This window comes from Musca autumnalis, unplaced genomic scaffold (genome assembly GCF_047663935.1).
Source record: "Musca autumnalis isolate F117 unplaced genomic scaffold, ASM4766393v1 scaffold_5, whole genome shotgun sequence".
NCBI lineage: Eukaryota > Metazoa > Arthropoda > Insecta > Diptera > Muscidae > Musca > Musca autumnalis.
This window is the reverse complement of record NW_027412088.1, coordinates 70597854-70610337: the sequence shown is the minus strand read 5'-3', so window position 1 is coordinate 70610337 and position 12484 is coordinate 70597854. Positions and strand designations below refer to the sequence as shown.

Below are 12484 nucleotides of genomic sequence, written 5' to 3'. Positions count from 1 at the left end.
CGTGAATACAAGTTGTTGCAACAAAAATCAAAGCGATTCGAGAGCACGGTCTAAACTGAACTTTTCCGAAATTTTGTGTGGGAGGTACCCGAAGAAGTGGACATTGAGTACATATTGGAACCTCATCTGTCTGGTAAAATATCACGATGTGGAAAGTATGGACAAAATCGCTTACACCCTTCAAGAGTTATCGAGCACACACATTTTCGAACTTTTGTGGGGGAGGTACCTGAAGGAGTGGACCGATATAGCCAATCTTCGACCTTAAACTAAGTATGAAAATATTACGAAATCCAAATTTTGGACCGAATCAGTTTAGTACAGTTGTGCCAAAGGAACTATATGGAACTATCTCGTTCACTTCGCAGTTTCAATGGTCCACATTTTTTCTTTGAACAAACTGCGTATACTTAATATCACACGTTATATTTCATGATGTTACTCATACGTCTTGGAACTAGTACAAGAGAGAGAGTTATTGTGCGCTCCAGCTAGCCAGATAGACAGACGAACGGACGTGGCTAAATCAACTGCAAATTGTCTGAAACGGGAGGTGCCCAAAAGAGTGGACCGATACAATCCATATTCCAACCTGATACATGACTGGATGAAATAATGCACCAATCAGAAACTACCTGTGAGAATTATCTTGGGGATTTGACATTTTGGTTAATGCCGCCAGGGTTTCTTGGAACTTTTAGGCTAATATCTCAGGAAGTATGGACTTGCGCTAGAAAAAAATTATGGCTTCGTAAAGGGAGCCACAAGGAAAGCTTACTGTAAAAATTTCAAAACGATCCGGGAGGAGCTCTTAAACTTCACTTTATCCGAATTTTGTGTGGGAGGTACCCGAAGGAGTGGATCGATATAGTCCATATTCGAACCCGATATATATCTGGAAGGAATAATATGAAGTGCACAGTTTGAACCAAATCAATTGCTCCATTTGAGAGTACGGATTGCCCCTGATAAAATGTGTACTGCCTGAATTGGGGAAGTATATGTTTATATGTTCATACCCTCGTTAGCATAAATGCTGAGTGTATAAAAGACAAACAGACACAATACGGGAGTTGGACATCGGAAGGCTGCAATCACAATAGATAGCCATAGCATATTCCACTCAACTGGCCCAATTGCGTAATGAAAGCACTCCTCGTTCCTATAACATATCAGCACAATGACAAAATATTTCCCACTCCATGCAAACATCCGCAAAATCCGTACTTGGATACCAGAGACATCGACCAAGGAACCCATGGAATGACGGCGATTGGAACCTGAGCATCCTGTGGCCCGTCTATACTAAAGTAGATAAGACTGTATGCCCTAACTACAGGCGCATAAGTCTACTCCCTATTGCCTACAAGATCGTGTCAGTGATATTACGCGAACGACGAAAGCCTATGGTGAACGAAATAATTGGGCCATACCAAGACCTGGCAAGTCCACCATTGACCTGATATTTACCCTGCGGTACGATCAGTAAGATATGTAACTGATACCTTTAAGAAAGTCGAAAGAAAATCTGCTAAAGTGGCTTTGGCGGTAAACGGCGATAAGACCAAGTTGATAGTGTCGTTTTTTGGGTGTGTTTTTTTTTTCTCACACCTTTTCGTTTCCACATACGTGCTAGTGTATGGTTCCGAAGCATGGGTACTTGCGCAAGCAGATAAGGCAGAGCTTGATGTGTTTGAGAGCAGAATTCTTCAAAGATCTACGCGGTGACGTTGACGGAGAATATCGTCGTCGTATGAACGACGAGCTGTATCAACTATACAACGACATCAGTATAGTTAAACGTATCGAGATACAACGACTGCGTTGGCAAGGCCATGTCATAAGAATGAGTAATGATGAAGCCGCTAAAAATGCTTATATACGGGTCGAATGGAGGCACACGTAGTACTGGAAGGCCAAGGCGTCGATGGAGCTTGATATCCAAGATTGAAAAAAAAAAACAAGAAACAGAGAGGAATGGAGGTATATTCTTAATTCGGTTTATGAAACAAATGTTCTATAAAGGGTCAGCTAACTAAGTAAATAGCAAACTGGCTGGTCTATGTCCTCGATAGCCTCACGAAGTCCATCTTTGTGATCTTGAATCGACGCTGGTCTGTTGGAGTAAACCTCATTATCTCATACCAAATCATTAGTTATCTCTCTATAACGCAATCCATTCACCGCAAATGTTGATCCAACCTCATTTTCCGCACCAAGCTGTCATGCATTCATGACGAAGAGGCTTCCCAACAATAACTCTTGGGTTATCCGAGCCTCAGATGCGAACCCCTGTATTGTGGTCCGACAAAGTGCTTCACGACGACCCAAAAGTGTGTGACCATTTTTGTAGTGAATTTTTGAAGAGTGATTAATTTTATGGGAGCCACCGTGGTGTAGTGGCAAGCACGCCCGCCTTGTACTCAGAAGGTCTGCGGTCAGTATGGTTCCGCAGCTTTGATACTTGCGCAAGTAGATAAGGCAGTATCTGGTGTGTTTGAGAGAAAATACCTCTAAGATCAATGGGCCAATCTGCGTTGAAGTTGAGGATAGACTTCGTATGAAACACAAGTGGTACCGACTATATAACGACATCAGTTCAGTTAAAATTTTCGAGATAAAACGATTGCGTTGGGAAAAGGAAAGGAAATATTTTTCATTTAAAATTTTCATAGAACAAGAATCCAGCCCCAGGTCATGAGAATGATCAATGAAATGCGGGAGAATGAGCCACTAATAAGGCACATAAATACGGGCCGCATGATGGTCCAGGAAGGCCAATGTTCCGATGGAGTGGAAGTAAGTGGAAGACGAGATCAAAAATCGTAATATTAAAAGTTGTGAAAACAAGCAAAAAGGTATCAGTTGGCTTTGCGTTTTTTGGGCGTTTGAACAGACAAAAATGTTGATTAGGATTAAAGATCAAAAGTTTTGCGGAGGAGATACTAAAAGGAATGGATCGATATTGACCGTTATGGAAGTGGATCTCCAGCCGCAACATATGGTGCCATAGGGGGTTTTTACACCCTTCGGTCTGTTTGCTCAAGAAAACAAAAAAAACTTTTACCATCGTAAATGAGGCAGCGAATGCAAGTTGCTTCAACAAAAATCAATGTGATTCGATATCAGGTCTTAAAGTGAACTTATTCAAAATTTTGTGTGGGAGGTACCGGATGGAGTGGACAAATATAGTCCATATTTGAATCTGATCTATATCTGGTAGATATATTAGGATGTGTAAAGTATAGACCCATTCGGCCACTCCCTTCAAGAGCTACCGTACGAACAATTTTTCCGAACATTTTTGAACTTTTGTGGGGGAGGTACCTTAAGGAGTGGACCGATATGGCTTATCTTCAAACTTAAACTATGTTTGGACAAAATATTACTAAGACCATATTTTGGACCGAATCAGCAGATCCGTTCGAGAGTTATCTTGCGCTCCAACCACCTTACACGGTGTCATAGGGGTTTTTTGCAATTTTCATGCTATTTTGTCAGGAAGTATGGACTTGCCCCTGATGAAACTTGTACCGTCGTATGGAGGGCAGTGAATACAACTTGCTAAAACAAAAATCAAAGCGATTCGAGAGATGGCCCGAAATTTTGTGTGGGAGGTACCCGAAGGAGTGGACCTATTGAGACCATATTGGAACCTCATATTACTCTGGTAGAAGGTTTACACTATACAAAGTATGGACCAAATCGGTCACTCCCTTCAAAAGTTATCGTGCGCACAAACTTTCCGAACATTTTCGAACTTTTGTGGGGGAGGTACCGGAAGGAGTGGACCGATGTAGCTCATCTTCGATCTTAAACTAAGTTTGGGCAAAATATTACGAAAGCCAAAATTTGATTCGAATCGGTTCATCCGTTCCAGCTCCAGCCAGCAGGACAGACAGACAGACGGACGGACATGGCTAGATCGACTCCACATTGTCTGAAACACATTTGGTCCAAACATACTTGGGGTCTAAAACCATTATTTCGATGAGGCACATTTTCATCGTATTAAAGTGTATATTCCCTCCTTAGCCTAAAGGCTGAGGGTATAACAAGTAAAAAAGTATCAGTCGGCTTTGCCGATGGAGCTTATGTGAGTTTAAGCTTTCATCTAAGGATATATCGAATGTATGTAGGGACTTTTCGGAATTATGTGGGCCTTTTTTGAAATTTGAGCTTGCATACAAAAGTGTGGATTAGGTCTAAAGTGCAAAAGTGTTGCGGAGGAGGCACTTTAAGGAATGAGCCGACTTCGTCCATTATGGAAGTGGATCTTATTTTGGGAGTCATATCTTTTCGCGCCCACTAGTTATTTCAGTGGGTCATCGTATAACTTTTGTACCAGTATGCCAGGAATCATGGACTTGTCCACGGAAAACATAATAAACCTTTATACAGGACCACAACGAACAGCATCGGTATACATTTCCAAAGGATCTTCTAACAGACCCTAAACTGCAGTAAGACAAAAATGTTGAACTCTAATTTTTTAAATATTGGGGGAAGTACCGAAATTTCTGGACCGGTATAGTATTGACCGGTGTATATGAGAAGTACCTGGTGTATATGAGAAGGACCTGCCCCTAAAAAATCTTTCACCGTCGTAATTGAGGTAGTGAATGCAAGTTGTTTCATCAAAAAACAAATCGATTCGAGAGCAGGTCTTATAATGAAGTTATCCGAAATTTTGTGTTGTGTCCATATTCGAACCTGATCTATATCTGGTAAATATATAAGGATGTGTAAAGTATTGACCAAATCGGTCGCTCCCATCAGAGTTATCGTTCGCACAATTTTCCGGAACATTTTTTAACTATTGTGAAGGAGGTACCCGAAGAATTGGACCGATATGGCTTATCTTCGAACTAAAACTACGCTTGGACAAAATATTGCGAAGAGGGTTACCTTGCACTCCAACCATTACATACGGTGTCCTAGGCGTTTTTTAACTTTCAGGCTATTTTTTCAGGAAGGGCAAGTCCACCCTTGATGAAACTTATACCGACGTATAGGGGACAGTGAATACAAGATGTAACAACCAAAATCAAAGCGATTCGAGAGCAGGTTCTAAACTGAACTTTTCCGACATTTTGTGTGGGAGATACCGGAAGTTGTGAACCGATTGAGTCCATATTGGAACCTCATCTAAGTCTGGTAGAAATTTGACGATGTGCAAAGTATGGACCAAATCAGTTACTCGTGCGCACAAATTTTCCGAACATTTTCGAACTTTTGTGGGGGGAGGTGCCGGAAGGAGTGGGCCGATATAACCCATCTTCGAACTTAAACTAAGTTTGAACAAAATATTACGAAAGCCATATTTTGGACCGAACGAATTGGTTGTTCCGTTCGAGAGCCAGCCAGACAGACGGACGGACATGGCTAAATCAACTCCAAATTGTCTGAACCGGATTTCGTCCAAACATACTTAGGGTCTAACACCATTATTTCAATGAGGCACATTTTGCCCGCATGAAAGTGTATGCTGAGGGTATAATAAAACAACAAACATAGAGTAGTTGAAATTTATTCTAATTTGGGCTTGTATGGGGCCACCCAACCTACCTTGTCCCAATGAAATGTTTTTGAAATATATTTTTATTTGCTATTTTTCTCCACATAATTGCACTTAAAATCTACGTATGTATTTCTGTCTGAATTTCTGTGTATTAAATATGTATGAATGAAAACCCTGCTGGCTGCGTCTGTCTAGTTGGAAGTCTAGTTTGCTGAGTGGATGTATGGCTTGTCGGATGATGCACTAACAACTACCGAACTAGTACACAGATTGCCGCAAGAGTTTAATCACACATTAACAACAACAACAAAACTACAAAGCTCATTAATCATATAACGGTTATGTGTTACAACAAGCGTATTATTTAACCTTATCTCTTTTGACCTCTCTTCTACTTGATTGTTTGTTGTAGGCGTTTTTTTGTCTTCTTCAAAATAGTAGAGCCGCCGCCGAACTTCAATGGCTTCTTTATGTGCTTTGGTTGGGTGGAGGTACTCACATACATATGTATGCATATATGTAAGTACATATGGAGTGTGTGAAAAGTGCAGCTTTTAATTGCGACCACAGTCAACAAAATGACACCAAGATAAAAACACAACGCTTTATTATTGCTGGGCAAATAAACTCCGATATCGTAAACTAAGAGTGTGTCATGGGAGGGAGGCAGAGGGAGAATTCATTAACCTTTATTGTTGTTATTATTATTTTGCACTTTTTAATTCTAGACACTTTTCTTCAACACTTAATGGCAATGCATGAAGACAATTTTACAACAACAGCACTCGCCGAAGGTGAGAGATAGACACTCTCGGCAAAAAGTATTCTTGCGGCGGCCGTCTTTTCAAATAAAACAGTGATTAAAAAAAGACAAAGGCGACAATGGGGGCAGACATGACAACAACAACAACACGAATTTGTTTTATGAATTCACTTTGAAGTTGGATATTCCAAAACCGAAAAATTAAACAACTTTTCATATTAATTTTTTTATTTAAAAAATTTTAATTTTTATTAAATATTTTGTTTTTTGTTATTTTTTAAAGCATTTTTTTAGTTTGTTTCTTTTGGTAGATACTAATTTTTTCTATGTACACATGTCTGAAGGTATGTATTTTTATACTTATTTGTATGTCGGTATGTATGTATATATTTTGATAGATATTTTACGTACACTTTTTATTTGTTATTGTTGGTTTTTCTCGTTATTTTCAAAACTCTCTTTTTCTGTTGTTGTTTTTCTTAATTTTCTTTCTATTATTATATCAACTTTTTTTTATTCCAAAATTTTTTTATATATTTTTTCTTTTTTTTTTTTGTTATTGGAGTTAAGATTTCGGTTGTAATTTTTAATCACTACTTCTTTTCCAATGCCTTTTATCACACACAAACACACTCTGCTTCGATTTGCTTTGCTCTGCTGACAAATTCAAATATTGTTTACTGTTATGAACAATTTCTCAATTTCATTGATGGCGATTTATCTATCTATCGTTCGTTTATCACGTTGACACAACACAACTTTATCATACGCGCGCTTCCAAACGACTGAGCTCCTAAAACACGGTTTTGCTGCCTTTCGGCTCTCGACTATAACTGACGTCGTTGTTCGCAGTCAACGTTAACGACCTCTGTTAACGTAGCAAATACATATCGACATATATACAGTGTTAACGTGTTCTTTAATCAGTTAGCGTCTCCTCTTTTTTATTATTTCACATGCCATACCCATGCATTTCGTTGTTTTTCGCCGTCGACCTATCTATTTGTGTGTTTTTTCCCTTCTATGTCTTCTTTTTGTTACATTCGTAACCATTTACATACATACTACTTTTAAATTTAGTATTATTGTCGTTGTTGTTCTTTTCTATTGTGGGTTGTAACGTGTATTTGTACTCAGTATATATTTTACTACAACGTATATCTCTCGCTCTTCACATGGGTTCATTTGTGAAATGTGGGGGTTGAGTCTCATTGTTGAACAAAGAAAAGCCCCAACTGAAAGCCAAACAAATATTTATGAATTGAATATCTCTTGTTTTGCTTGTCTCTTACTCTCAGCAAAGTGTAACGGTAATATTTAATTTGATTTTTTTCCAAGAAAATTTTAGAAACTGCTATAAAATTATTGCACTGGTTCTAAAACCTGCTACTAGACACTAGAAGCTTTATGTTGACAATAAACCAGTTCCTGTAGCTAGACTTTGTTTTACAAGTTCTAAACTAGATGGTACATCAGGGAAGAAATGTAGTACAAAGTTAGCAGAGAAGACAATAGGGATACGTAAAATCAATTTCGGTTAATCGATTACACTGTACAACACAAAAAATAATTACAAGATAGTTCGGCCAGATTATGAAAGAGGACCGAAAAAAAGAAGACATGTGTATCGGCGTTTTGAAAGTTTACGTCGCACAGTGCGAAATTTGGGAAGTTTAGTGGAACTTTAAGGGATTTTCAAAGTACATGAAATTAATTAAACTTTTATTGAATTCGTTAGCGAAGAACTCCACTGCAAATGGTCCATACTCAGTTTGCCGATTTACTCCACGAAACGACTAAAAAATGCACTTAAAGTTGCACTTTTGTTTAATATTTTTTTTTTTTTGTAAGAAATGTATTTTTGATTCATTAAAAAAATGGGGTCGCGCGGATAAATGGTAAGTCAGTATGCCATGATTTATTTTTCTTAATATTTTACAAACCAATTATGATATTTTACACTTTAAAACAATGCAAAAAACTCTTATTGTTTTCGTGCAATTTTAGTCGGAAAGAAGTGATTTTTTGAAGTTTTCAAAATTATATTTTTTTATTTTCCGTGGACATTTCAAAAGTGAGTTCCGTACATTCACGTGTTAAGATATATATAATCTGAAAGATTGGATTCTCCTCTGTTCGCAAAGCTACAAAACTGCTGCGGTATTGCGCGGTCTTTGGAGATATTCAAGATTTTCTAAAAAGACTTCGGGAATTTCATTCAGTTGCATTTTCCAAAAGTGGAAGGTAAGCGCGACAATGAACGCCATTGTTGACTGTGTTTTGAAGAAATGGACTCACTAATTCTAACAATGATAATTTCTGTAAAATTAAGAAACCTCTAGCAATTTTTCATAGTTTTGTCATCTAAATGTTGGTGATTTACATATAGTGCAACATTTTTAAATGCTGCGGTGCAAATACCAAAATACGTTAAAAATTGTAATGCAGTGCAGACCTGAACTTGATCTGAAAGACATTGTTAACGCAATTAATGGTACAGACCTGCTGAATGGACCAATAAACATTATAGATACAAATGAAAACAAAAAAAATTTGACATTTTACTCCTTAATAGATGTGTAGGGTTGTGAGGCTTCACCCAGAAGTGGACCTATGTTGACAGCTTTTGTGTGAGGAGGTTTTTTATTCGCTAACATCTTAAAATTTACATTTGCATCAAAATCGGCTGCAATTTTTGTCTTTAACCTTTAAAATACCCAATATGAGGGAACCCGGCATGTGGGGGCTATTCCAAAACCCGATCCTATATTGAAAATATTTTGTACATAAGTTTTCTATCTGCTGAAAACTCAATATACCAATTTTCATCAATATCGATTGAAAAATGAATGTAAAACGTTAAAATACCCAATATGAGGGAACCCGGCATGTGGGGGCTATTCCAAAACCCGATCCTATATTGAAAATATTTTGTACATAAGTTTTCTATCTGCTGAAAACTCAATATACCAATTTTCATCAATATCGATTGAAAAATGAATGTAAAACGTTAAAAGGGCAGCCACCGTTACATGAGCGCTACAGGAAACCACGGGTCTATGTGGCCCAATTTGTCCACTAATATAAGAAACATTTGTGCAAAATTTTAGGAATCTACACCTTTTCCTTTAAAAGTTATTAGTAAAGTTCCGCTAAAGTGCTCATATTTCGGGAAGTAACCTAAATAGGCGGGGCAAGTTCCGCCCATTTCTACAGGCTTCGAAATATTCGACATCAGATTCCTTGGAATCCTTGCATTTTAGGCATAAAGAGTCTTTAGCAATATTACTGACAACAATGCGGGGTATCTTTCTATGAAAAAATTAACCCTCATTCGAGTCACTAAACGGGTCTTTTTGGTCCCTTTTTTCAAAAACTTTTAAAAACTCCTTTAAAATGTGAACGTATCAGATCGAAATATTCTACAAAATTATTTGCCATAAAATTTTACTATAGGTCTCCGAATACACCCAAACTCTAAATCGTACCTAAACGCCAGGAATCTGCCAAAAGTAAAATCACGTTTTAGGGTTAATGTTGTACTTTATCTGAGTTTATAAAGTTTTGTCAAACAAAACTTAATTCTAGATAGAAGACGTCAAAGACAAAAATATTCTCTATCAAATTTGAATATACGAGGGCGGTTCGGAAACTTCTTAGCCTATCAATGAAAGAGAATAGTTAGTTTTTGAAAAATATTTTTATTTTTCCTGAAACTTCAATACACTTCAACGCTTTTCTAGCAATTCTATCCCTTGATTAAAATAGTTTACCTCAAGGTCTTCAAAATAGTGGTTTACAACTGTAATTGCATCTTCATTTGAGGTAAAACGCTTGCCAGCAAGGAATTTTTTAGATTTGGGAACAAGTAAAAGTCACTGGGAGCTAAATCAGGAGAATAAGGTGGGTGGTCAAGCAACTCGTACTTTAATTGCGTTGTTTTGATGAAAAATTATTTTTTTGTGTTGTAAGCCAGGATGTTTTTCTCGAATTTGTACATTTAATTGATCCAAAAGGTTGCAATAGTACTCTGAATTTATTGTTTTACCCTTTTGCAGACAGTCATTCAATAAAATACATTTGAAGTCCCAAAAAACGTTGCCATAACCTTACCAGCAGATTGAATTGTTTTTGCCTTCTTTGGGGCACTTCCTCCAGCTTCAGTCCATTGTTTGGATTGTTCTTTTGTCTCTGGAGTATAGTGGTGGATCCATGTCTCATCAACAGTTATGAAACGACTCTTAAAATCCATTTTATTTCGCTTAAAACGATCCAAACAAGCTTGAGAAATGTTCATTCTTATGCGTTTTTGATCGACTGTTAACAAATGCGGCACCCATCTTGCAGAAAGTTTTTCATCTGTAGTTCTTCATGCAAAATTAAATGGACTCGATCATTTGAGATGCCCATGATATTAGCAATTTCACGCATTTTATTCGTCGATCATTTAATACCATATCATGCACTTTGGCTACAATTTATGTTGTTGTTGGTGTTTTTGGACGTCCAGTACGTGGTTCATCTTCAATGCTTGTACGACCACGTATTCAGCAACCCACTTTTTTACTGTTGCATATGAAGGAGCACTTTCACCTAACACATTCACCATATCATTATGAATTTCTTGTCCCGATAAACCTTTTTATGTAAATATTTAATGACAGCACGCATTTCTAATGTTTCCATTGTAAAAAAATTGCGGATTCGTCTTTTTTGATCACCTGTTTCTATATGAAGGAGTTGCCAGATCGAAACAAAATTTAACATGTGTTCATAACAGAGATGGAAGTTTCCAAAACACTTAACTTTTTATGTTTATACCGCGCTTTTTGTGCTAGGCTAAGAAGTTTTCGAACTGCCCTCGTAAGTCACCCAATAAATGAAATATGTATTTGCAATATATATCAAGAAAATATATACATCAAATTTACCAACAAAACACCCAAATATTTTTTGAATAAATTTGTTTTGTTCTTTTGTCGAGTTGATGTATGAAAGTTACATGAAATTTAGTTTTAGACGAAAGGTGTTAAAAGAAGAAATATTCTACACAAAATTTCACTGTAAATCCCAGAACAAACTAGATGTCTAAAGGTAGAGTTACATTAGGCAAATATTTGCTCCAGCGACCGGCAGTGTGCGCTTACTGAGAGCAAGGGAGCATAAATTCAATGTATTATTACCACTCACTTGATCTCAGTAAGCGCACAATGCCCGTCGCTGGAGCAAATATTTGCCTAATGTGACCTTACCTTAAGTAAAATATTTTGTTAAGAAAATGACGTTACAAAATTAGATATTATAGGTAGAAATTATTTGTTTAACTTTTAGACTCTTAATTCAAATTTATTCCATACTGAGTCAAAATCACCTAAAATACTTCACTTTTTGGGGATTGCATAAAAAGAAGAAATGTTCCAAATTAAATTTAATTATGAGTCTCTGAACAAAAGAAATTTGTAGATATAATATTTAACATATCCAAAAGCTTTCGCTTTTTATATATGATTTAGGACCATATTCTACCGTTTTTTCACATTTTCGTTATCTGCCGTCACAAAATATATTTTATTGATGTTTTTTCATAATGTATTCTTTCAGAAGATTATGTGTGCTCGATCCAAACTGTTTTTAAAATATCTATGGTGAATATATATAGGGAAAATATTGATAAACCAGATCGGACTTTGTACAATTACGTATTTTAATACTATAAACTAAAATAACGTCATCAGGATAAGTCATAGGGTCCTGATATTGTATGTGAAAATGCGGGGATAGTCTACGGCTATTGTCCAGTGAATATATATCTAACATACGAATCCTAACATCCATGATTTTGACATGATCCTAAATACTATAATGATTGCAGCTATTCCTGCTCTGATAAAATTGACAGAATTAACCATCTGGTTTTTTTCGAATGTTTCTGTGGGGTGTTTTGCAATTTGTTATAGTATTGTCTGTTATATGTCATTTCACGCTTATAAAGCTTCGTTTGACCTATGCATTTCCACGCAATTGGCATAAAACCCAAGCAATTCAAAAAAATCGACTTTTTTGTCATTTTCGAATTTTGATGAAAAATATATGGTAACATGGGGCGCCTTCGCCACGTTTTTATTCAAAATGTTCTTATATCGACATCATTAAAGTTTTTCCAAATATTATTTTTGGTAAGAATATTAGCCTGTCTTGAC

At 36.8% G+C, this 12484-nt stretch overlaps 1 protein-coding gene across 2 annotated transcripts in view; it reads right to left on the bottom strand.

Moving 5' to 3' along the window:
- Nucleotides 1–7395, bottom strand: part of Gdap2 (ganglioside induced differentiation associated protein 2) — a 291983-nt gene extending 284588 nt beyond the window's left edge. For both annotated transcript variants that reach the window (XR_012408498.1, XM_073956445.1), the window contains exon 1: nucleotides 6696–7395. The gene's annotated coding sequence lies outside the window, so the exon portion shown is untranslated. The remainder of the gene's footprint in view (nucleotides 1–6695) is intronic.
- Between the last annotated feature and the right edge of the window lie 5089 nt (nucleotides 7396–12484).